This window comes from Eumetopias jubatus, unplaced genomic scaffold (genome assembly GCF_037043125.1).
Source record: "Eumetopias jubatus isolate StellerSeaLion01/CBP00866 unplaced genomic scaffold, mEumJub1_p1.0 scaffold_3, whole genome shotgun sequence".
NCBI lineage: Eukaryota > Metazoa > Chordata > Mammalia > Carnivora > Otariidae > Eumetopias > Eumetopias jubatus.
In genome coordinates, this window is record NW_028274809.1 from 111,965,294 (window position 1) to 111,991,413 (window position 26,120).

A 26,120-nucleotide genomic window follows, 5' to 3' on the forward strand; every position below is an offset into this window, starting at 1 on the left:
GCACCTGGGTGGCTCAGTCAGTTAAATATCTTCCTTTGGCTCAGGTCATGATCACAGGGTCCTGGGATCGAGTCCTGCATCAGGCTCCCTGCTCAACAAGGAGCCTGCTTCTCCCTCTGCCTTCTGCTCCCCCTGCTTGTACTCTCTCTCTGACAAATAAATAAATAATATCTTTAAAAAATATTTCTCATGCAGAAGAATTATTGTACTTTCAAGTCCAGAATTTCCCTTATATAATTTTAATTTATTTATTGATATTCTCTATTTGGTAAAACAAAATTCCCACACTTTCCCTTAGTGATTTGAACATTTTTACAATGGCTAATTTAAAGTCTAATAAGAGGGGCACCTGGGTGGCTCAGTCAGTTAAGCATCTGACTCAGTTTCAGCTCAGGTCATGATCTCAGGATCATCAGAACCTGCCCCACCTCACACTTCATGCTCAATGTGGAGTCTGCTTGTCCCTCTCCCTTTGTTCCTCTCCCACTCCCACTCTCCTCTCTCTCCTCCCTCTCTCTCTCTCAAATAAATAAATTAAAATAAAATTTTAAAGTCTAATAAGAACAATAGTTGGACTTCCTCAGAGACAATTTTCATTCATTGTTTTTTTTCCCCCCCCTGGCTTTGGGTCATACTTCCCTTTTATTTGCATGTCTCATAATTTTTTTGTTATTGAATACTGTACATTTTAATCCAGCAATTCCAGAAATAAAATTATCCCCTCTCCCCAGGGTTTATTGTTGATTCTGCTCACTCCAGCTGTGATTTGCTTGTTTAGTGACTTTTCAGAACTAATTCTGTAAAGTCTGTACTTTTTTCTTTCCCACATGTGGCCTTTGAAGTCTGTATTTAGTGCTTAGCTAAAGATTGAACAGAGATCTCCTTGGGTTCATAGAACAAATAAATCTCCCAGTTTTTGCCTAGGGGTTCTGTGTGTGTGTTCAACACTCACCTGAGCAATTTACACCTCCACTTTAGCCTTCACTTCCTGCTAGTGTGGAGTCTCAAGCTCAGCCAGAAACATGAGTTTAGGACATTCTTAGACCTTTCCTGAGCTTGAACATAGCTCCACCCATGTGTGTGATTTAACAGAGTCTCAGAATATGTCAGAGCTTTTCAGAGGACCTATGAACAGCTCATTCTTCAACTTTTTAAAAAGCTTTTTTTGGTGAGTCGCCATCAAAAAAAAAAAAAGAAATCTTGCCATTTGCAATGACATGGATGGAACTAGAGGGTATTATGCTAAGTGAAATAAGTAAGTCAGAGAAAGGCAATTATCATGATTTCACTGATATGCAGAATTTAAGAAACAAGGCAGAGGATCATAAGGGAAGAGAGGAAAAAATGAAACAAGACAAAACCAGAGAGGGGGACAAACCATAAGAGATTCTTAATCTTAGGAAACAAAGAGAGGGTTGTGGCAGGAGAAGGAGGTGGGAGGGATGGGTGGCTGGGTGATGGACATTGGGGAGGGTATATGTTGTGGTGAGTGCTGGGTGTTGTGTAAGACTGATGAATCACAGACCTGTACCCCTGAAACAAATAATACATTATATGTTAATAAAATAAATAAATAAATAAATAATAAAATTTCAAAAGAAAAAAAAGCTTTTTGGTTAGTCTGTTGATTTCCCCAACTCTTATCCATCACCTCTGGCAGCTGCCAAGTCAAAATGCTTACCTTTAATATCCTTTAACAGAAGCCCCCAGGTTCACTGTTCACACTGGGTGACGTTTGAGCCACCTTCTGAAATCAGGTTTTTGTTGAAAGCAATGGCAGCTCTAAGAATGAGGTTTTGAAACACTTACATCATTCCAGCAGTGTCTGTGAAACTTCCATAGGAATGTGGGCTCTTATTTTTCAAGAGTATCACTGAGCTAGAGTATGTTAAAACACCACTAAGTTTGCTTTTCTTACTGATAGTTGTTTTTCTTAAATAAGCATTCCCCAGGAAGCTATAGGTAAATTTCCAGAGCTCTGCATAAGTTGATTATGACATTCCTCTGTTGAAGGGCATCTCAGCTCTTTCCACAGTTTGGCTATTTTGGACATTGCTGCTATGAACATTGGGATGCATATGGCCCTTCTTTTCACTACATCTGTGTCTTTGGGGCAAATACCCAGTAATGCAATTGCTGGGTCATAGGGTAGCTCTATTTTTAATTTTTTGAGGAAGCTCCACCCTGTTTTCCAAAGTGGCTATACCAACTTGCCTTCCCACCAACAATGCAAGAGGGTTCCCTTTTCTCCACATCCTCACCAACACTTGTTGTTTCCTGTCTTGTTAGTTTTTGTATCTCACTGTGGTTTTGATTTGAATTTCCCTGATGGCTAATGATGCTGAACATTTTTTCATGTGTCTGTTAACCATTTGTATGTCTTCTTTTGAGAAACTTATTTGTGTAACATAAGGAATAGAATGGAGGACATTAGGAGAAGGAAGGGAAAAATGAAGGGGCAGGGGGATAGGAGGGGGAGATGAACCATGAAAGACTATGGACTCCAAAAAACAAACAGAGTTTCAGAGAGGAGGGGGTTGGGGGGATGGGTTAGCCCATTGATGGGTATTAAGGATGGCATGTATTGCATGGAGCACTAGGTGTTATATGCAAACAATGAATCATGGAACACTACATCAGAAACTAATGATGTACTGTATGGTAACTAACATAACATAATAAAAAAAAGTTGATTCTGACAATTTTTTGCCATTTAAAAATGTCTTTTATAGAAGTGTGAATTTTTGGAAGTCCTTATTCCACCATTTTCACTGGAATCATTATATTTGTAATAGATTTTTAAATATTCAATAAATCTGCTGTTATGAGCTGGTTTCCACTGGAAGTTTACCTCATCTTTATTTCTAGGGTATTTTCCCTTGGTTTTGTATTATAGAAAAACATTTACTCTATTTCACTACTATGAAAGTCTCACTCCACTTTCTTTTGGATTCCTTTTTATTTGTTGAGAAGTCAACTGACAATCTAACTATTTCTCTTTTGAAGATATGCATCCCCAGTAGCTTTTAATATTTTCCATTTTATTTTTTTAATAGCTTATATTTACTTTATTCTAATTTAGTGTATGGAACTTTGAATTTTGCCTTGTTACCACTTATTAAGTTTTTTTTTAATTTTTTAATTTAAATTAAATTTAGTTAACATATAGTGTATTATTAGTTTCAGGGGTAGAGTTTAATGATTCACCTGCTGTATATAACACCCAATGCTCATTACATCAAATGTGCCACTTATTAGTTTTGAAAGTCTTCTCAGCCATAGTCTTCAAATATTGTTTCTTCCGCATTCTCATTTGCCTCTTCTGGTAAGACTTATATTATACTTCCACATTGTATCTCCTAGGTTTTTACCCTTTCTTTTGTGTTTTCCATGTATTTTTAATATCAATCCTTTAGTCCATATATTTTATTCTGACCTAACTTTTAGTTAAGAAGGTCCTACTTCTGCTTAAAATATGAAAAAATAAAAGATAATGCCACCCTGATCCTAACATGATAAAGTTGTATAATCTATTAAATCACAATATTTTTGAACCCAAGAGAGGGCTGAAAACACAAGGTGAACTGGATTTTAAGGAAATGAAAAACCCTTCCAAGAATAGACAGGATGCCTGAACTCTTTCATATTGGGCAAAGCAAATTAGGAAAAAGTGGCTGCCATAACAATGAGTTAGAAAAAATTCAGCTAAAAATCTTAACAGTTTTAAAGTTTAACTATGTATTAATATATTAGTTGAAATAATTAGAATCTTAGACACAATGGGAGTTTTCAATCACTTGCAAGTTTTTGTTTTTTTCTTTTTCTCATTGACCATCTATCAGGCTTACAGGAAAATTGAAAGCCAGGTAGGAGACCAGAGAAACCATTCTTCAGAGGAATAGGCAAGGAGGTGGTAGATGGTTGGTTGTTGCTGGAACATATTAAACATTGACTCTTCTCTTGAAAAGCAAAATCCTTAGGTTAGGATACTGGGGAAGGGACAGAAAAATCTCCTGCCCCTAAGTCCTAGGCAAAGATACACTCTATCTGATGTAAGGGTATCAGTGAAGACTTTCATCCTTGGAGAAGGACAAGGAAAACTTAGTCAAACTGCTGCAAACCAAGGATATCTAAAAATCAGATTAAAGAAAAAGAAACATTACATAGAAAGGAACAAAGATGAGAATTACATTATCATTATAATTAGTGGACATTGTCAGATCTCTTGAACTAGGTAGCTGAAATTTCAGAGCTGGCAGATTGGCGTGACCAATTTTTCTTTTATTATACATGACTCAGGGAATGAACATTCATCTTTCAGAAGTTTCCAAGTAACTTGTAAGGGATGTTATTTAATTCTGAAGGACATATAATTCAATTATGCTGCACCACTATCAAACCATCAAAGGGAACAGTCCAGAAAAGAGGGATAATTGGAACTGATTTTTCTCTTCCTCATACCAGACTATAAGGAAAAATTTCATAATGCCTTACGTCACTGTTTAGGTTGTTATAACAAAAAGCCCAAGGCAGGGGCACCTGGGGGCTCAGTTGTTAAGTGTCTGCCTTCAGCTCAGGTCATGATCCCAGGACCCTGGGATCGAACCCCCCATCAAGCTCCCTGCTCTGCGGGAAGCCTGCTTCTCCCTCTCACACACACTCTGCTTCTGTTCCCTCTCTCACCGTGTCTCTGTCAAATAAATAAATAAAATATATTTTTTAAAAAACCCAAGGCACTCTTCATGCAAACTTTCATTAAGTTCTCAATTTTTCAACATGGCCTCACTACCCAAGCCCTTCTATTCTGCCCTGTGGATTATCAACTCTCGTTAGCAAAATCCTCTATATAGTAAGTCTCTTCTCTGAAAATTTGCTTCACTCTCTTCTTCTAAACAAAACCTAGCTTTTCCCTGAAGACACTTATTCCTCCATTGCCCTGTGAAGTGGTGGGTTCTTTTCCTTCCTCTCCCTATGTCATGCCCATTCAGCATAAAAGTGCAGCTGGTTTTCCTTCTTTCACATTGCAATTTCCAGAGCACTGTTTCTTCCTTCTCTCTGAAACTTCCTAGGTCCTTTGAAGTAAATATTATTAGTGCACATCTCACTTCTTTTCATTTCCAGCTACCTTCATCCCCTCACTACCTTTTATTGAGGCTCACTGAACAATTTTACTATCTGCCTTCTACCTTTCTCTAAAAGTTAATCCATCTAAAACTCTTGCCCTCAAAAATATCTCAAATCTGAGTGTTTCTCTTAGTAGCACCCTCATCTAAAGTGTCCTCACCTTTCTCATCCTGACAAATAAAATAACCTCTTCTTTGGTGTCTGTAAATCCATCCTTTGGTGTCTGTGATACATCAATCCAGTGAAGCTAGAACAGACTTTTAAAATTTAAATATGTCGTATCAATGGTTTCTCATCACACTTAGAATGAAACATAAAAACCTTATCATGGTTGATAAGGCCTACATTTAGGAACATCTTTTCTACTAGCTTCTCCAAACTTGTCAGTTACAATCCATGTTGATCTTGTTTTTTCCCCAATAAAGCAAGGACATTTCTGTCAGGAATTCTTCCATTTTCCCCCAAACTATGTGGCAGGTACAAAAGGTGCTCAGGAGGTCCCAATCTTTAGCACAGATTAAGAGCCATCCCTACAACACTGATTCAGAGAAACCTTGAACCTCTGAGTGTGAAACACTTTGACTTAAACTCTAAGGTGAATTCTGAGCATGAAAGTGTTAAGTTACTCCATGCCTGAAAAACATGCATGCATTTGAGGTAACAGTATGCCCTTGTTTTTTACTTGATCTGTTTTTGCTGTTTATGAAAAACTTTTTATTTTTCAGTGATACAGTACACAATGACATTTGAATTGGACAAATGAAGGATTTTTACTTTATTTTTTTGAAGATTTTATTTATTTATTTGATGGAGAGATAAAGAGAAGAGCACAAGCAGAGGGAGAGGGAGAAGCAGGCTCTGTACTGAGCAGGGAGCCTGATGTAGGACTTGATCCCAGGACCTGAGCCAAAGGCAGATGCTTAACCATTTGAGTCACCCAGGAGCCCTTTACTTTATTAAAAGTGAAAATTTTAGCACATTTTAATATTAACATCAGAAATGGCTACTCATTTCTCTGGTTTTTTTTCTTCCAACTTCTTTTGACCTACTTGATTCTATTGTATTAATGTGGAATTTTAGTTCTCAATTATTATTAATTTACTACTTATTTACTATTAAGCAAGATATCTTTTCTAGTGATCATCTGTCTGTCATTCTTGACTACCTTGAATCTCATGAACACCCTTATGAACATTACAGTCACATATGTCCTTCAGTGCCAATGATATTTTCTAATGCAGACTCAAAAAAAGGTCTGTTTCTAGCCTCCCAAAAGAGCAGATATGTGATTTAGATTCTTCTTATTTTCTGAATCCATCTGAGACTTTTGCTTGGATGGAAGTTACTAGGAGACATAGATAGGCACTGGGCATTCATGGAGCCAGTGCCTACGGGGAGGCACCCTGGACCAGAGTTTCTGAGACAGGAACAGCAGTTCCTGTGCTGGTCAGTTTTACTGTGAGCTGCAGGGTGTTGCCCCCAGAGGATCAGCGTTCAACCTTTCTGAAAGTTCTATGAGCTTATCCCTTAATAATCACCCTTCATTTTAACCTTTGGATTATGTTGCTTACAACCAAGACCTTAATCAACACTTAATTTGAGAATTCTTTCTTAACATTTGCATCAAGTTTCACAAAAACATTAAAACCAGTTATTTAACATTACTCCAACTTTTCCTGGCTTTGTTATTTAGCATTATTCATTTCATGCTAATGATTCTTACACTTCAGTTTGTCACATTTTTTTGAATTCATGCAAAAATGTATTGCTATGAAAATAAAAATATTTCTCTCTCCACAATTTAAAAATTTCTTCTATTTTCCAGTAGTATGTGTACGCCACTTTGGGAAACCCAGTTCCACACAATACCTTTTTCTGTCGAGCTATTCTATATTGATTTCCATTTGCCTGATTTCCTTGAGCATTTGCTATCCCCAACCCAGACATATAGACAAGTGGTAAGAAGTTTTCTAAGACTGCATCACAGTGAATATCTTTTTTTCTTTATATGTATAAATAGTGAAGAATTCTGAGCCCTTAATAATTTTCATTTAGAACTCTGTAAATATTTTTCCATTATCTTCTAAATTTTAATATTTTAGTTGGGAAAGCATTATCTCCATTAGATGATCCCCTTTGTAGATTGCATGGCAATTTGGGTGAGGTTTGCTTGTTTGTTTTTACTATAAAAAATTTATTTCACTATAGTCGACATACAATGTCACGTTAGTTTCAGGTGCACAATACAGTGATTCAACTTTTCTATATATTTTGCTATGCTCACCACAGGTGTAGCCACCATCTGTCATCATGCAGTGCTATTACAATACCACTTACTATATTCCCTATGTCATGCCTTTTATTTCCATGACTTATTCATTCCATAACTGGAAGCCTGTACCAACCACTCCCCCTTACCCATTTTGCCCACCCCCCTCCCCTCTGGCAACCACTGGTTTGTATTTATAGATCTGATTCTGGTTTTTGTTCATTTACTTATTCATTTATTTAGATTTCACATATGAATAAAATCATATGGTATTTGTCTTTCTCAGCCTGACTTATTTCACTTAGCACTGATTTATTTCCCTTAGGTGCATTCATGTTGTTCCTAATGGCACAATCTCATGATTTCCTATGGATGCACAATATTCCATTGTATATATAGATAGATGATGATTGATGATAGATAGATAGATGATAGATAGATATTTGACCTCTTTCCTATCTATTCATTTATCAAAAGACAGTCTGCTTCCATATTCTGGTTATTGTGAATAATCCTGCAAAAAACATAGGGTTGCACATACCTTTCTGAATTAGTGTTTTCATTTTCACTGGGAAAATATCCAGTAGTGGAATTACTGGAAAATATGGTATTACTATTTTATTTTTTCTAGGAATCCTGATATAGTTTTCCACAGTGGCTGTACCACTTCTAACACCATACACAATAACAAACTCAAAATAGATTAAAGACTTAAATGTGAGACTTGAAACCATAAAAATCCTAGAAGAAAACACAGACAGTAATTTCTCTGACATAAATTGTATATATATATATATTTTTATCCTAAGGCAAGGGAAACAAAAGCAAAACAACAATAACAACAAAACACTATTGAGACTACATCAAAATCAAATGCTTTTGCACAGCAGAGAAAATCATCAACAAAACAAAAACATAACCTACTGAATGGGAAAAGATATTTGTAAATGATGTATTAGATAAGTGGTTAGTATTTAAAATATATAAAAAACATTTACAGGGGGGAGGAGCAAGATGGCAGAGGAGTAGGAGACCTAAATTTCCTCTGGTCCCAGGAATTCAGCTAGATAGGGATCAAACCATTCTGAACACCTACAAACTCAACGGGAGATCAAAGAAAAGAATAGTAGTAACTCTCTGAACAGAAAAGCAACCACTTTCTGGAAGGTAGGATGTGCAGAGAAGTGAAACCAAGGCGGTATTCAGGAAGATAGGGGGTGGGGGAGGGGGCCTCCGTCAGGGCTACAGGCAAGTGATAGAGCAATGGAGCACAAAATCAGAAATATGAGAAGTCAGCTCTGCTGAGGGATGTCACTCCAGTGGCTAAGTGGGGGGTGGAACCCTCCCTGAGACAGTGTGGTCTCAGGACCCTCAGGGTCACAGAAAGACCAGGGGTGCCTGAGTGCAGCAGAGCACCCAGGTAGCAGGGCAGGGAGCCAGTTGCAGAGACAGAGGCCAGGAGTGGGCTCTAAGCTCCGGGTTGCCATAAACCGTGGGACAGTCAGGCCACTGCTCTTCCAGCAGGGACCCAACAAGCAGCAGATCCAGGGAGACTCCCCTTCCTTCCCCGGTGGAGCGGCGTGGGAGTGCACCAATGAAATAGAAACCAAAAGAACAGTAGAACAGATCAATGAAACTAGGAGCTGGTTCTTTGAAAGAATTAACATGATTGATAAATCCCTAGTCAGACTAATCAAAAAAAAAGGGAAATGACCCAAGTAAATAAAATCATGAATGAAAGAGAAGAGATCACAACCAACACCAAAGAAATACAACTATAAGAACAAATTATGAGGAACTGTATGCCAGAAAATTAGATAATCTGGAAGAAATGGATGAATTCCTAGAGACGTATCAACTACCAAATCTGAACCAGGAAGAAATAGAAAACCTGAACAGACCTATAACCACCATGGAAATTGAAGAAGTCATCAAAAATCTCCCAACAAACAAAAGCCCAGGGCCAGATGGTTTCCCAGGGAAATTCTACCAAACACTTAAGGAAGAATTAATACCTATTCTTCTGAAACTGTTCCAAAAAATAGAAATGGAAGGAAAACTTCCAAACTTGTTTTATGAGGCCACCATTACCTTGATCCCCAAACCAAAGACCCCATCAAAAAGGAGAATGACAGACCAATATCCTTGATGAACATGGATGCAAAAATTCTCACCAAAATACTAGCCAATAGGATCCAACAGTACATTAAAAGGATTATTCACCACGACCAAATGGGATTTATTCCTGGGCTGCATGGTTGGTTCAACATCCACAAATTATTCAATGTGATACAATACATTAATAAAAGAAAGAACAAGAAACATATGATTCTCTCCATAGATGCAGAAAAAGCATTTGACAAAGTACAGCATCCTTTCTTGATCAAAACTCTTCAGAGTGTAGGGATAGAGGGTACATACCTCAATATCATAAAAGCCATCTATGAAAAACCCACAGCGAATATCATTCTCAATGGGGAAAAGCTGAGAGCTTTCCCCCTAAGGTCAGGAACACGGCAGGGATGTCCACTCTCACCACTGCTATTCAACATAGTATTAGAAGTCCTAGCCACAGCAATCAGACAACAAAAAGAAATAAAGGCATCCAAATTGGCAAAGAACTCTCACTCTTTGCAGATGATATGATACTTTATGTGGAAAACCCAAAAGACTCCACCCCAAAACTGCTAGAACTCATACAGGAATTCAGTAAAGTGGCAGGATATAAAGTCAATGTACAGAAATCAGTGGCAGTCCTATACACCACAAGACAGAAGAACAAAAAATGAAGGAGTCGATCCTATTTACAATTGCACCCAAAACCATAAGATACCTAGGAATAAATCTAACCAAAGAGGCAAAGGATCTGTGCTCAGAAAACTATAAAATACTCATGAAAGAAAATGAGGAAGACACAAAGAAACAGGAAAACGTTCCATGCTCATGGATTGAAAGAAAAAATATCGGGGAGTTGTCAATGCTACCTAGAGCAATCTACACATTCAATGCAATCCCTATCAAAATACCATCGCCTTTCTTCAAAGAAATGGAACAAATAATCCTAAAATTTGTATGGAACCAGAAAAGACCCCAAATAGCCAGAGGAATGTTGAAAAAGAAAAGCAAAGCTGGTTGCATCACAATTCCAGACTTCAAGCTCTACTACAAAGCTGTCGTCATCAAGACAGTATGGTACTGGCACAAAAACAGACACATAGATCAATGGAACAGAATAGAGAGCCCAGAAATGGACCCTCAACTCTATGGTCAACTAATCTTCAACAAGCAGGAAAGAATGTCCAATGGCAAAAAGACAGTCGCTTCAATAATGGTGTTGGGAAAATTGGACAGCCACATGCAGAAGAATGAAACTAGACCATTTCCTTACACCACACACAAAAATAGACTCAAAATGGTTGAAAGACCTAAACGTGAGACAGGAGTCCATCAAAATCCTAAAGGAGAACACAGGTAGCAACCTCTTCGACCTCAGCCACAGCAACTTCTTCCTAGAAACATTGCCAAAGGCAAGGGAAGCAAGGGCAAAAATGAAGTACTGGGACCTCATCAAGATAAAAAGCTTATGCACAGCAAAAGAAACAGTCAACAAAACCAAAAGACAAGTGACAGAATGGGAGAAGACATTTGCAATTGACATATCAGATAAAGGGCTAGTATCCAAAATCTATAAAGAACTTATCAAACTCAACCCCCAAAGAACAATCAAGAAATGGGCAGATGACATGAACAGACATTTCTGCAAAGAAGACATTCAAATGGCCAACAGACACATAAAAAAGTGCTCAACATCGCTTGGCATCAGGGAAATCCAAATCAAAACCTCAATGAGATACCACCTCACACCAGTCAGAATAGCTAAAATTAACAAGTCAGGAAATGACAGATGTTGGCAGGGATGTGGAGAAAGGGGAACCCTCCTACACTGTTAGTGTGAATGCAAGCTGGTGGAGCCACTCTGGAAAACAGTATGGAAGTTCCTCAAAAAGTTGAAAATAGAGCTACCAATCAATTCAGCAGTTGCACTACTGGCTATTTACCCCAGAGATACAAATATACCCGAAGGGGTACGTGCACCCCGATGTTTATAGCAGCAATGTCCACAATAGCCAAACTATGGAAAGAACCAAGATGTCCATCAACAGATGAATGGATAAAGAAGATGTGGTATATATATATACACTGGAATATTATGCAGCCATCAGAAGGAATGAAATCTTGCCGTTTGTAATGATGTGGATGGAACTGGAGGGTATTATGCTGAGTGAAATAAGTCAATCAGAGAAATACATGTGTCACATGACCTCACTGACATGAGGAATTCTTAATCTCAGGAAACAAACTGAAGGTTGCTGGATTGGTGGGGGGTGGGAGGGATGGGGTGGCTGGGTGATAGACATTGAGGTGGGTATGTGCTATGGTGAGTGCTTTGAATTTTGTAAGACTGTTGAATCACAGGCCTGTATCTCTGAAACAAATAATATATAATATGTTAAAAAAAAAAAGAAAATAGCAGGAAGGGAAAAATGAAGGGGGGGAAATCAAATGGGAAGACAAACCATGAGAGACTATGGACTCTGAGAAACAAACTGAAGGTTCTAGAGGGAAGGCAGTTTGGGGGATGGGTTAGCCTGGTGATGGGTATTAAAGAGGGCACATAGTTCATGGAGCACTGGGTGTTGTACGCAAACAATATATCATGGAACACTACATCAAAAACTAATGATGTAATGTATGGTGACTAACATAACATAATAAAAAAATAAAATATATAAGGAACATATACAACTCAACACCAAAAAAAAAAAATCATCCAATTAAAAAATGGACAGAGAACCAGAATATTTTTCCAAAAAGTTATACAGATGACAAACAGACACATGAAGATTATTTTTAAATAATTTTCCCTCTTTTGAGTGGTTGAAGAACATTTTTCTGTGTAGGTGAAATTTAGAAATGTCAAGAGAAGTTACCCAGTTTTTAGAACTTTCTTAAATTACCTTGATCAACATTTAGTGAGTTCTTTCAATCATAACTATCTTGCAAAGACAAGAATAGATCAGAGAAAACTTCCAGAAACAACAAAACATAGCAATAAATACATATCTATCAATAATTACTTTGTATATGGGGCACCTGGATGGCTCAGTTGTTAAATGTTTGCCTTCGGCTCAGGTCATCATCCTGGGATAGAGTCTCACATCTGGCTTCTTGCTCTGCGGGGAGTCTACTTCTCTCTCCCTCTCTCTCTCTCTCTCAAATAAATAAATAAATAAAATCCTATAAAGAAAGACATAAGGTGTCAGGATGGATTAAATAAGATCCATCTATATGCTGCTTATAAGAGACTCATAGACCTAAAGACACCTACACATTGAAAGTGAGGGGATGGAGAAATATTTATCATGCAAATGGATGTCAAAAGCCAGAGAGGCAATACTTATATCAGACAAACTGACTTTAAAATAAAAAATAAAGGGTATGTGCTATGGTGAGCACTGTGAATTGTGTAAGACTATTGAATCACAGACCTGTATCTCTGAAACAAAGAATACATTATATATTTAAAATAAAAGAGAAAAGAAGAAGAAGAAGAAGAAGAAGAAGGAGAAGAAGAAGAAGAAGAAGAAGAAGAAGAAGAAGAAGAAGAAGAAGAAGAAGATGATAGCAGGAAGGGAAAAATGAAGGGGGGGAAATTGGAGAGGGAGATGAACCATGAGAGACTATGGACTCTGAGAAACAAACTGAGGGTTCTAGAGGGGAGGTGGGTGGGGGGATGTGTTAGCCTGGTGATAGGTATTAAAGAGGGCACATACTGAATGGAGCATTGGGTATTATACGCAACAATGAATCATGGAACATTACATCAAAAACTAATGATGTAATCTATGGTGATTAACATAACATAATAAAAAATAATAAAATAAAATAAAATAAAAAATATAACAAGAGACAAAGAAGGGAACTGTATAAATGGGACAATCCAACAAGAAGATATAACAATTCCAAATATTAATACACCTAACATAGGAGTACCCAAATATTAAAACAATTAATAACAAACATAAAAAAACTCATTGATAGTAATGCAATAATAGTAGGGAACTTCAACACCCCACTTACATCAATGGATAGATCATCCAAACAGAAAATGAACAAGGAAAAAATGGCTTTGAATGACACACTGGACCAGATGGATTTAACAGATATATTCAGAACATTCCATCTTAAAAATGGCAGAATACACATTCTTTTCAAGTACACATGGAACATCTCTAGAATAGATCACACATTAGGTCACAAAACAATTCTCAACAAATACAAGAAGATTGAAGTCATACCATGTACCTTTTCTGAAAATAACACTTTGAAACTCAAAGTCAACCACAAGAGAAAATCTGGGAAATCCATCAATACAGGGAAGGTTAAACAATACGCTACTAAACAACTAATGGGTCAAAAAACAATAATAAACAATGAATGGTTCAATCAGTAAATCAAAGAAGAAATTTAAAAAAATACATGGAAACAAATGCAAATGAAACACAAGGGTCCAAAACCTTTGGGACACAGCATATGTGGTCATAAGAGGCAGGTATATAGCAATACCAGCCTACCTCAAGAAGCAAGAAAAACCTCAAACAACCTACCCTTAACCAAAGGGAGCTAGAAAAATAATAATAAATGAACCCTAAGGTTAGCAGAAGGAAGGAAATAATAAAGATTAGAGCAGTAATAAATGATATAGAAACTAAGAAAACAAGACAGATCTATAAAACCAGGAGCTGGTTCTTTGAAAAAAAAATTAATAGAATGATAAACCTCTAGCCAGAGTTATCAAAAAGAAAAGAGAAAGGACCCAAATAAATAAAATCACAAGTGAAAGAGGAGAAATAATGATGAACCCCACAGAAATACAGTTATAAGAAAATATTATGAAAAACCATATGATAACAAATTGGACAAACTGGAAGAAATGGATAAATGCCTAGAAACAAAAACTGAAACAGGAAGAAATAGAAAATTTGAGCAGACCCAAAACTAGCAAAGACATTGAATCAGTAATCAAAAAATCTCCCAACAAACAAAAGTCCATGGCCAGATGGCTTCCCAGGGGAATTCTACCAAAATTTTTAAAAGTTAATACCTATTCTTCCCAAAGTGTCCCCAAAAAATAAAAAAGGAAGGAAAACTTCCAAATTCATTCTATAAAGGTCAGCATTACCTGATACCAAAACCAGATAAAGACACTTTAACTTATATTACAAAGTTGTAGTATGGTACTGGCACAAAAATAGACACATAGATCAATAGAACAGAATAGAAAGCCCAGAAATGTACCCAAAACTGTATGATCAATTAATCTTTGGCAAAGCAGAAAAGAATATCCAAAGGGAAAAAGACTGTCTCTTCAACAAATGGTGTTGGGAAAATTGAATAACAATATGTAAAAGTGTGAAACTGGACCACTCTTTTTACACCATACACAAAAATAAATTCAAAATGGATTAAAGACTTAAACGTGAGACCTGAAATCATAAAAATCCTAGAAGAGAGCACAGGCAGTAATTTCTCTGACATTGGCCATAGCAACTTCTTTTTAGATATGTCTCCTGAGGCAAGGGAAATAAAAACAAAAATAGACTATTGGGACTACATTAAAATGAAAAGCTTCTGCACAGTGAAGAAAACAATAAAACTAAAAGGCAACCTACAGAATGAAAGAAGATATTTGCAAATGACATATCTGACAAAGGGTTAGTAACCAAAATATATGAATAGCATAAAATTCAATACCTAAAAGATGAGCAGAAAACATGAATACACAGTTTTCCAAAGAAGACATACAGATGACCAACAGGCACATGAAAAGATGTTCAATACCCCTTATCATCAGGGAAATGCAAAACAAAACTATAATGAGATATCACCTCACACCTGTCAGAGTGGCTAAAATCAACAGCACAAAAGACAACAGATGTTGGAGAAAGGGGAACCCTCTTGCACTGTTGGTGGGAATGCAAACTAGCACAGCCACTCTGGAAAACAGTATGGAGGCTCCTCAAGATGTTAAGAATAGAGCTACCCTATTCTGAAAATTTTTTCTACTTCTCCTTATTACTCATATATCCCCTTTGTTTATCTCTTTCATCTGAGCTGCAGGAGAATCCCTTTCTAATTATACAGTTTGCTTTTCTTTAATTTCCAATGTGCTGTTTACTTCAGTAATCACACCTCTTTTTTTAATATCTAATAACTACTTTTGAGAGTGCTGCTATTCGTAACTATCTACTGCTCCTCCACCAATTCTCCATCTTTCCTGCATCTCTCAAAAATATGAGTTAGAGTTTGGGTGGTTATTGTTGAAGCACTTTGCTCTTTTTACTGTTTATTTCTCCTTCCTAGGGAAACTTTATTTGGCAGGAAACCATTTGCTTCAAATGCTCACACTGGTGCTGTTCTTAGAGAACTGTAGTTTTCCTAGGTTCTGTGATCTTGCTCTTTGCAAACATGCTTCATTCATACTGAGGGCTAAGATGAGCTCTGTCAAAGATTTTGTAGGTCAGTGTTCAATTTTTCATGGCTACTGACTGTGATGTAGAATTTTACAACTTCAGGCCCTTGAGGCTTGACCCAGGGCGCATCCCGAGCCCCAACACACTTTCCAGGCCCCCCTGTGTTGACCCAGTCCCCACCAGATAGAAGAGAGGATTTACAGAGCTTCCTCAGATTTGTCCCTGTGTGGTTCTAAAGGCTTCAAAAATGTTCCTTAGGCTCAGTGCATAGACACCCGGGCTTTGTCCTCTCCCTGTGCTGGCTGCTCAAATAGCTCTCTACCCAACAATGCGTCTCATTGCTCTCAAACTCATTTTTGGTGAGCTTTAGCAGTTCTCTTACACCTGCTCTTATCTTACTGTGCCACCATGCCATGTATATTCATTTTTGTCTCTTCAGTCAGAATGAAGTAAATCCATTGAAGTTTTTCTTTCCCTTTCTTTTTCTTTCTCTCTCTCTTTCTCTCTCTCTTTCTTTCTTTCTTTCTTTCTTTCTTTCTTTCTTTCTTTCTTTCTCTCTTTCTTTCTTTCTTTTTCTCTTTCTTTCTTTTTTTCTTTCTTCTTTTTCTTCCTTTCTTTTCTTTCTTTCCTTTCTTTCTCCTTCTTTCCTTCCTTCCTTGCTTGCTTCCTTCCTTCTTTCCTTCCCTTCATAAATTGCAGATAGGTTTAGAGTTTGAGCTTTAGAACTACATGGGTTTAAATGTATTCTATGTGCTCCTTTCTGTGATACCTCGGCAAGATACTCAACCTTGTCCAGCCTCTGATTCTTTTGCTGTCAAATGACAATAATATTGATCAAGAAACATTGAGTAATAACTAGAAATAATGCTTATAAAATGTCTTCTATATTCAGGAACAATTTTATTAATAACTTTTTTTTATAGAAGAGGACTACATATATGGATATGGAGATACTCCCTGTACTCATGTTGAACAAACTAGCCATACTGCACAAGAGTAATGTCTCCAGTTTAAAGATGTGAATCTCATAATCAGTCATTTCCACTTTTCCACCAAATCATTTTTGCTACATAGAATTCTATTCAAAGCAATGTGTCTCCAACTGCTTTTCAAATTCCAAAATTATTTTTATGATTGGTCCCCAAATCCTTCCTCCCCTAAGTAAAAAATAAAACCTTCTGTCACCAGAAGCCAAGGATTCATAAAACTTCCCGGAGAGACCACCTGGACTGTGTAACTTTTTAACAAGCACTGCCAATCTTGTCTCCAAGACATTGTGACCTATATGAGTTGCTCCATCTCCTCTCCCTGTTGAGGTTCACACTCCTGAGGACCATTCCAGACTCCCAGTTCCCCACCTATCCTTGTTCTTCCTGGGCCCCATCCTTCAGTGTTCCTGTCTGACCACAGTTCCAAGACCCATAATCCCTTCCCTCTGGAACTCCAGCCTACCTGTGTCCCCTAATCAGAGCCCACCAAAGGACCATCCAGAAGCTATAGGAGCAGGTCTGTCTTCAAAGATCTCACCACCTCACCAGACCCATGAATCATAATGCACTAATGTGCAACTTTATGAATATATAAGAATAAGTGTATGAATAAGTGTCCACATGCATACTAAAATCAGACTATTTTCTCTGGGGACAGGAGTTAAGCAAGGCTTGGAGGAGGATAATGAACACATAGGCAGGCCTGGCTTGGACACAAAGCTTGTGTGCCCCCGATTTGCTCTTATTTGTGAAATGGGGTAATAATATCTCCTCCTTCCTGTTCTTGTGAAAGTGGCATTTGTAAGGCACTTTGTACTTTATTCCACAAATGTTAGCCATTTAACTACAATCACTATGCATTAAATCCCTGAAAAATCACTGAGGATGATCTAACTTATTCATTCATGTAGTTGCCATTTCTCAGACACCTACCCTCTGTTGTTGGAAGGGAATAGAGTGATGCATAAGACACATTCCCTGTCTTTATTCTAACAGATGAGATAAATGAGATGAAAACACACATCCCACCAGGAGAAGGTGACAGGCTCTATAATTAGGTAATCAATGCCAAAGTAGAAGTAATTGTGAAGTAAAGCACCTTTTTCCCCATCATCACTTATAAAAGTTGGGAGCAGGCAGATTTCTAGTCCACCTCTAAGGAGAGGACCAGAACTCTGCATCAATCCTGTATCCTGTAGTCTGAGGAAAGGTTCTCCTTCCCAGGTCTGGATACAATGCCAAGGTTATAATAAGCAACAATAAATTATAATGCAAAACTTAGCTACCCTCTGTGCCTGAATCTGACTGTGTGCCAGGCATAGGGATGCAACCAATAAATAGTAAAACCTCCCTCTCTTCTTCCTTAGTCCTTCAGAAATGAAGAAGCTGACTTCCAGGGCCTGATTTATAGATTCCAGAACAGTTTGCTGGATCTCCTTGGTCAGCTCAGCTGCACACCTGGCACAGAAGCCTGGAAGAGCTGCTTTTGTATCACATACACTTTTTTAATGCCTGCAGGGATGTCATCCAACTCAGTCCTAAGTGAAACTGGGGATTAGAAGATGAAGAAGTGACAACTGCAGAGAGAATGTTGGTATTGCTAACTGGCCACAATAGGCACATCTTCATAGTTCCCTTTGTGGCTAGTGCTCTGATCAATGAATGGCTCTTGAATCCTTTTTTAGTGACTTCACACACTACAAAGAGAAAACAAATTGCCAGAAAAAAGAAAAAAAAACATAACAAATTTGATCATGAGTCACAAGAAAACATTTAAACATCAATGAAACATGCTAAGTGCTAGATAAAATGAAAAAATCAAACCTGAACCTTCTCCTCATGATCTCGTAGTCTGGGGGCAGCAGGGTGAAAGCAGCCAGAGCCAGAATTCAAAGATAGGGCCCTGGCAAGTGCGTCAGGGAAAGCTTCATGCAGGGGCCAAGGGCTAGCAGGGTTGAAGAATGGATAACAGTGGGGTGTGCAAGGGGAAGGCAGAGCTGAGCTGGGAGGGAGAGATTCCCATGGACCCAAAGAAGTAGAAAGGGAACAAACGACCATTGTGTAATGGGCAGAGAGGCTGGAGAGGAGCCAAAGAGGTGAGCAGGGGCTGTGCTACTGCAAGTTCCAGCACCAAAGTAAGGTTTGAGGTCTGCTGTCAGTTTTCAGGTGTCACACATTGGGAAATGGCATTTTACAACCTGGAGGACGCAGAGAATAGATTTGAGATGAATGAGACCAAAATTATCTCCTAGCACCTTAGGGCCAAGACCCAGGATTTGTCTTCATGCAAAAACATCCCAGGAGCAGGAGGACTTTTGGGGCAGAGAGCTGGTTCCCCACACCCTTCTCTTCACAAAGTGGTCCTAAGCATGGAACTGTATCACCATTCTACTGTGTTGAAATCTTCCTGTGGCCAAAGGCCTTGTCCACCATCTGCTTCCCAGAACTCCACTTTGCCTCCCAGGTCGAGCTCCTCCTTTCAGCCCCATGGTTAGTCCTTGGCCTCTGCTTGTCCTTGCTGTTTAGCAGCTGATTTACATTGTCACCTCACTAGCAACTAGCTGGTGACATCACTCACAGCGGCCGCCAGCCCCGGAGGGAAGCCAGTTTCCTCTGGAATCAAGTTCTGTCCAGACATATGCACCAAGAAGGCTGGCACTTTCCACTTGATTGATGCATGGAGAATTTCCTGTTAGTGGATCTGATGGAATGAAGTTTTGCTCTAGTCTGCTTTCATTCCCATGGTTTCAAATTCCTGTGCTCATCAGCCTGATTCTATTTTTATTTCTTCCGAGCCTCTCTCCTTGTCTTTACTCAGCCTCTGAGACAGTAGCTTACAAAACAAAAGCTATCTTTTTGGAGCTATGATCTTCCCAGCATGGTTTAGAGTGAAAATGTGGCACACATGAGGATCTATGACAGCCCAACCGAAGGCAAGCACTGTACACTCACAGGTCCCTAATGGCCAGTACACTGCCTGTGTGTGTCACACTGTGTGCCATGTTTTCCTCACACAACAGGCTGCAGATAGTTTGTGGGTGCTTTTTATGTTAGAATACAGAATGACTAATTCTACTGAGTGGTGTTTGCTGGTGGGTTCCATGTGCCGCTCGTGTGTGGAGCCCAGCCAGACAAAGAAGCTCCTTCCTGGAATGGCATGTTCAGAGCAGAATTGGTACTATCAAGAGGAAATGTTTCTTGACATACATGCAAATGAAAATGTGTTAGAGCTATAGTTCTGATAACATGGATATAGCTCATGGTTACTGTCATGATTACAGACTGTCCCAGCTTTTCTGTCCCTGTTGAAAAAATAAAGCCATAAATGCTTTGGTCGTTGTTGTATTTCTGAGATGGTGATGGACAGAACTCAGTGAAGACCCCTGCCATGACCTATTATTTCCAAATTCCAATTTTAACCATAAAACTACTGACTATTTTCACCAGGACAATGCAAGCAGTGCCATCTGTCAGAGTCCTGTTTGATCATAGCTTAAGGACACGAAAGACCTTTGTCACAAATATCCTGCTGGGTTGTATATTTATGTGCCAAAGAAAGATGCCTCAAACATTAGTGTAACATCTGTTGAAGTCTGTGTACTCAGAAATCACAAAAATAACATGGAAGTGAGAAGAAGCCAGAGCCGCATAGGCGGCTTCTTGTTAAATTGCATAAACCTTGCAACGCATCATAGAAGGCATCAAAGCAAGTCTCTTTCATGCAATTAATCAAATCATCTTAGCTACCAGTGACTCTCAGGGATTTTACAGAGATCACACACACACAAAAAAATGGTGAACCCTTGTGATCCCTAAAGGCATCAGAAAGATTTGCTACATGTGATCTCAACAGAGGATTAAAGGACAAGAGCTGGTTCATTTAGAATCAACCATGTTAGGCAACATGAGAAAAATAAATCAAGATGTGTTCTCTGTTTAAAATAGTGCATAATACTATCATCTTCACTTCCGTATATTTGCCAAAAAGGATATCACCTCGGTGATTGCAGGATGTTTTCTCTACTGGTGGGAGCACCACTCATGACATCATGGGACATGTTCCAAACCGTGCCTCTCCTGTGCTGGTGTGGCTCACTTGGTGCTGAGTGCTTTGAATGACTTATCATGGCCTTGGACCTGTTAAAGTTATCTGAAATTGCAATCATTTATCAATTTCTTTGCCCACAAGCAGGGATTTAGTTGATGGCTTTGGAAGTGGAGACTTTATCAATTGCCTTAAGCACATGGCCCACAAACCCAGCCCCTCAGTGACCTGTCGTGCATGTGCTGGGAGCGAAAGCAGGAGTGGCACTAGAAGCTGTCTGTTTTCTCAGCCCACTGCCTGTTGGGTCTATCAAGAATATCCACCCACACTGCACATTAAGACCACCTGAGGACTGCTATAAAAATGCAGATGCTGGCCCTGTAGGCTATGCATTTAATATAATTGGGCTGGAGTTGATTCAGATGTTTAGCTTTTCTCAGAGTCCACCAAGAAGTGAATCCAGTGCAGATGGGGTTGAGAACAACTGGCCACTATATGCAGAAGAAAGAAGTCTCCCACTTTTCCCCTTCTTGAATAAACAGCATTTTTTTAAGTAAAGAATATTTTCACAACAACAGTGACATTTGCAACCTTTGAGTAAGAGATTTCACAAATATTTTCTACTCAAATCACCCCAACTCTGTTTGAACCTCCTCTTCAGTTTTGGTGGCAGCATCTGATGGTTCACTGCTGCCACTGTGACCTGACTATATGGGAATTGGGGCTGCCATACACAAGCAGATGAGTAATCTCCCTCTCTTTGATTTTTTACTCTTCTCAATAGCTGACCTGCTTTGCCAATGTTGACATATTCCTTGCAAGTAGAATTTAAAGTAACACATGTCCAGTTAGGGCCACGTTGAAAAAGTGCTTTTTTCAGGTGGTTTCATTCTGGAATCTATAGCCCCTCTGCTCTAGGCAGAAAGCCTCCAGGTGGCCCAGCCATATTCTGATTCCATTGAGGGTGTTAGGCACAGCCCAAAGCAAGTGTTCATTTGCTAATTGTTGTTCCCATCTGTATGGGACCTGGTGGGTAAATATAGCTAGACCAGGAAAAAAGTGAATGTTTTGAGACCCATGCCTCTGGCAAAATATGGTTATTATCATAAACCATCTGCAGCAACAGAACCAAACCAAGGGTGGGGTAGGGGAGCAGCCAACCTTGAGTATAGACAATAGTCAGTACATTGTCAGTAGAGAACAATATTAAATATTAAAACAATAATAATACATACTCAAAGTTGATCTGCTTTTTATTATCACCAGTCTAAAGAATGTCAGTGATAACATGCTTCTCCTCTGAAAAATCTTATGTTGGCTTAAGTTCCAAACAATTGCTGTGATTACTGTTGAGTTTTAATAAAAAATGTTAGCCTCAAATTAGCACATTTTTATGACTTATCCTTAAATAAAGATTGTATTCTACATGGAAGGTGATTCAGAGACCTCCCTTTATACAGTTTGCCCCAACACACACCAACTCAACCAACTCAGCTATTTGTGTTTATTCAAACTTTCATCAAAATTTCATCTTCTTGGGTGCAGTTTGCAATTCCATCCCTGAAAGTACTCGTATTCTTGCATTTAAACAGTACATTAAAAGTTGTCAGTGATAGCATAAAGTCAAACACACAAAACTAGAGTCATTTCAACTCTAATTCTGTCTGACCCCATCAAGTTTTCATTTGTGTTGAAATTTTAAAATGGTGAAATAGTAGAGATTACAAGGTATAATATCTTTTGTTTGGTAAGTGCAAAATTTATTTCGGACATAAAATACTTTTATTGAATTTAATAATATATTTAAAATTGAATCTACTCAAGAAAATAGTATCACTGGCTATGACAGGATCGTTAATGACAGTAATTTTGTTGAGCAGAGGAAGGAAAGAAATAGCATACTTTGTGTGGCAACTCTGCTGGGTGTGCCCCTGCAGCCCAGTGTTGACAAGTGGCAGTTTATCTTTACCCTCAGTCCTTGGGATTCTGCGGTCCAGCCCTACCCCTGCCTCATGCCCCACATAGCCTTGGGAATTCACTAAACTCTTAGGGTATTTCTTCATCAACAAAGTAAAGCTTGGGGAGAAAAACACATTTCAGAATTGAGATCAAATGTTCATTCTGAAGCATATGGTGCAGTCACTACTCTGAGGCACTTGCCACACAGAAAGATGAAACATGCAACTCATGAGAAGTTAACCATTTAAGATGCCAGCACAAAATAAATCACAAAGCACAAAATCATAGATGAGGAGTGAATAGAGTCAGCAATTCCTGCTCTTAGTCAGAGCTTGCAAGGGGCTGGGGAAGCATTCTAAAAACAAGGGGTCTTGGGGCAGCTTCTGGAAAGCTTCACTTAGTTTTATTTAATTTATAAGCCAAGTCTCATTTTGCTGGATCAATGCAGTCCTTTTTGAGCCAGTACCTTTGAGCCCCATGGATAGTACTGACATAGTGTAAGGATGGAAGGGGCTCCTGGAGGCAGGCAAAGCCAGCTCTGTGTCTGCACCCAGCCCTCAGGTCTCCATGATCATAGTGCATTCTGCTTTTCTCCTATCAGATGAACAGGTTGTGAACCCCATTTCCCCAGACACCAGCACATTTCTCCCAACAGTACAGAAATCCTGTGTATGCTTCCCCATTTTCCTGGGACCTAGTTCTCAAGGGTTCTATCCAACCTCTACCTCCTGGGATATAACACTACCACCCACCCTGTGCTCAGGTAAAGCAGCAGGAAATGGCTGGATAGCATTCTGCAGTGCAGAAATCTTTGGGTTGGCCAAGAATGAGCATATGTGCTCAGACATGCCTTGAATTTTCACACCAGAAAGCTGATTTGATTTTTTTTCTCCTACACCCAAGAAACCAGCTTTCCTCTTATTCAGATTTACACTGTTGCTGCCAATCAGGCCATGTGTAGCTGTCCTCACTGTAATTCCTCTGGTTTATTTATAAGGTTGCTTTCTGCATTCTTGCTTCTCCAGATTCTCTGTTCCCCTGGGAGCAAAGGAAAACCAGGCTGCCCCACATTTACTACAGCTCAATGTTCTCTGAAATGCAATTAAAATGTTAAGGAAGATGGACAATCAATATTTCATAATATACACAAAAAAATCTCCTTCCTTAATGGACTGGTGTGGGTTGCAACACTGGGAATGAGCCCGAAGCTGTGTCTACAAAATGCCAAAGCAACTAGTTGCAAGTGAATAATTTCTATCCCATTTTCAGTCTCCTCTACCCAGTTCCCATCTTGGCCCTCCTCCCCATAAGTGGTTAACAGGACAATTTGTTCTGACATTGTGGAAAGCAGGGCCACAAACCTGGAGACTCGGATGCAAAGCAGGAATGAATACTGAATGACAGAGCCTTTCTAGGACTCCCCTTCACTCTCTCCAGGAAGAGAACTACAAAACGTCACCATTCTGTGTTGTTACAAAGGTGTTATTCCAGAGAGAAATGAACATACAAGTGCTGAGCACACATATTACCACTCCAGCTTTCTCTATAACCCAGACCTGGCCCCAGAATCCTTTCCATGAACCTCCATCTGGCCATGACCATCTAGCTGCAGAATCTGAAGGGAAAAGGATTTGCTGTCGGGAGCTCAGGGCTTCTCATATGTCATGTCATTTTCCACCTCTCCCAGATGCCCAAAGAACAGCAAAGTTCCCTATCATTTAAATGTAGCAAATGGGGCACAGAGTGCTGCCTAACAGCCTGTCATGGTCTGCAGCTAGGAAGAAACAGTGAATTTGTAGTCACTGTCTGCAAAGTCCCAGGCTCCTTCCAGTGATCCACATGCCTCCCACTCACCATGCATCAAGTAAGCATTCTCTGTGCTCCAGGCACCATGTCAGACATCAGGACATAAGTAAATCAGAGCAGCCTTTCCTTTCAGAGCTCTCATGCTGTGGGGATAATGGTTACCCCTGCTCATGAATGAGGCACTGCTCCTACTTTGGGGGATAAGACAAGGTTGATGTTAGCACTTGCAACCTAAGAGAGGATGTTGTAAGCCTAGCATACCCCCTGAGGTGAGGCAGAGAGTTATGCCTGCTGGACCGTGGCAGGTCATCCCCTGTGGTCTGGGGTGACCAAAGGTGGACATATGCATGGACATGGAAGCTGGTGTCTGAGGAGGTTTCAGATAGGAGAGTAAGGCATGCAGCCTAACAAACTAAAAAATACAAAGCTAGGAGGTATCTGCAAGTGAGGTTAGAGGATGGGGAAGAGCACAGAGAGAGACTTTGTGTTGGGAAGTGAGAGGCCTCATGGTTATGGGGTGAGCAGTCTGTGTGTGAGAGCTCTGTGCTGGCACTTTCAGTGCCACCAACTGTGTGAGAAAAGCAGTGTCGCAGAAGAAGACAGGGTCCGGAGATGTAAGGGACCTGTACTGGTCACATGCATGGATGAAGCCAAGCAGGAATACCTACCCCAAAGCCTGTGGCCCCCACCCCAACCCCGCAAGAGGATGCCCAAGTGGCAGGCGTTGGGAATTCAAACTGCACCTGCACCATGCTGCACATATGAGAAGTGGGAAGCTGAGAAGATGGACTTCATAGTTTAGACAACAAGAAATAGTTGAATATCTTTTTTAAAACTTTTATTTATTTATTTGAGAGAGGGAAAGTAGGGGGAACATGAGTATGGGAGAGGGGCAGAGGGAGAGGGAGAAGTAGGTTCTCTGCTGAGCAGGGAGCCAGACGCAGGACTCAATCCTAGGACCCTGGGATCATGACCCGAACTTAACTGACTGAGCCACCCAGGCACCCCCTGAATATCTTTGATAAAGAAGATTAAATGATATAATCAAAATTGTGTCTTATGATGGTTGGCCTCACTGGTGCACAGCATGAAATGTTTCAGGGGAACTGAGTGAGGTCAGCAACTGAGAGATGATCCTACATCCAGGTAGAATGACAGTCTGGAAGGAACAGGAGGAAGAAAAGAAGAGGGAATGGATGTGGGGGACCCTGAGAGGGGCTGACCCCTGACTGGGAGTCAAAGGGGATTCAATTTCCAGGTGCCTAGGGGATAAGGCAGGAACCAGGAGGCTAAGAACAGGAACAGGTACTAGAAGGAAGATGCCAGACCTCATCAGTGTGCAGATATCTCTATTAGCAGTGCACCAGAAGTGATGCTATTTTTTCAAGAGCACT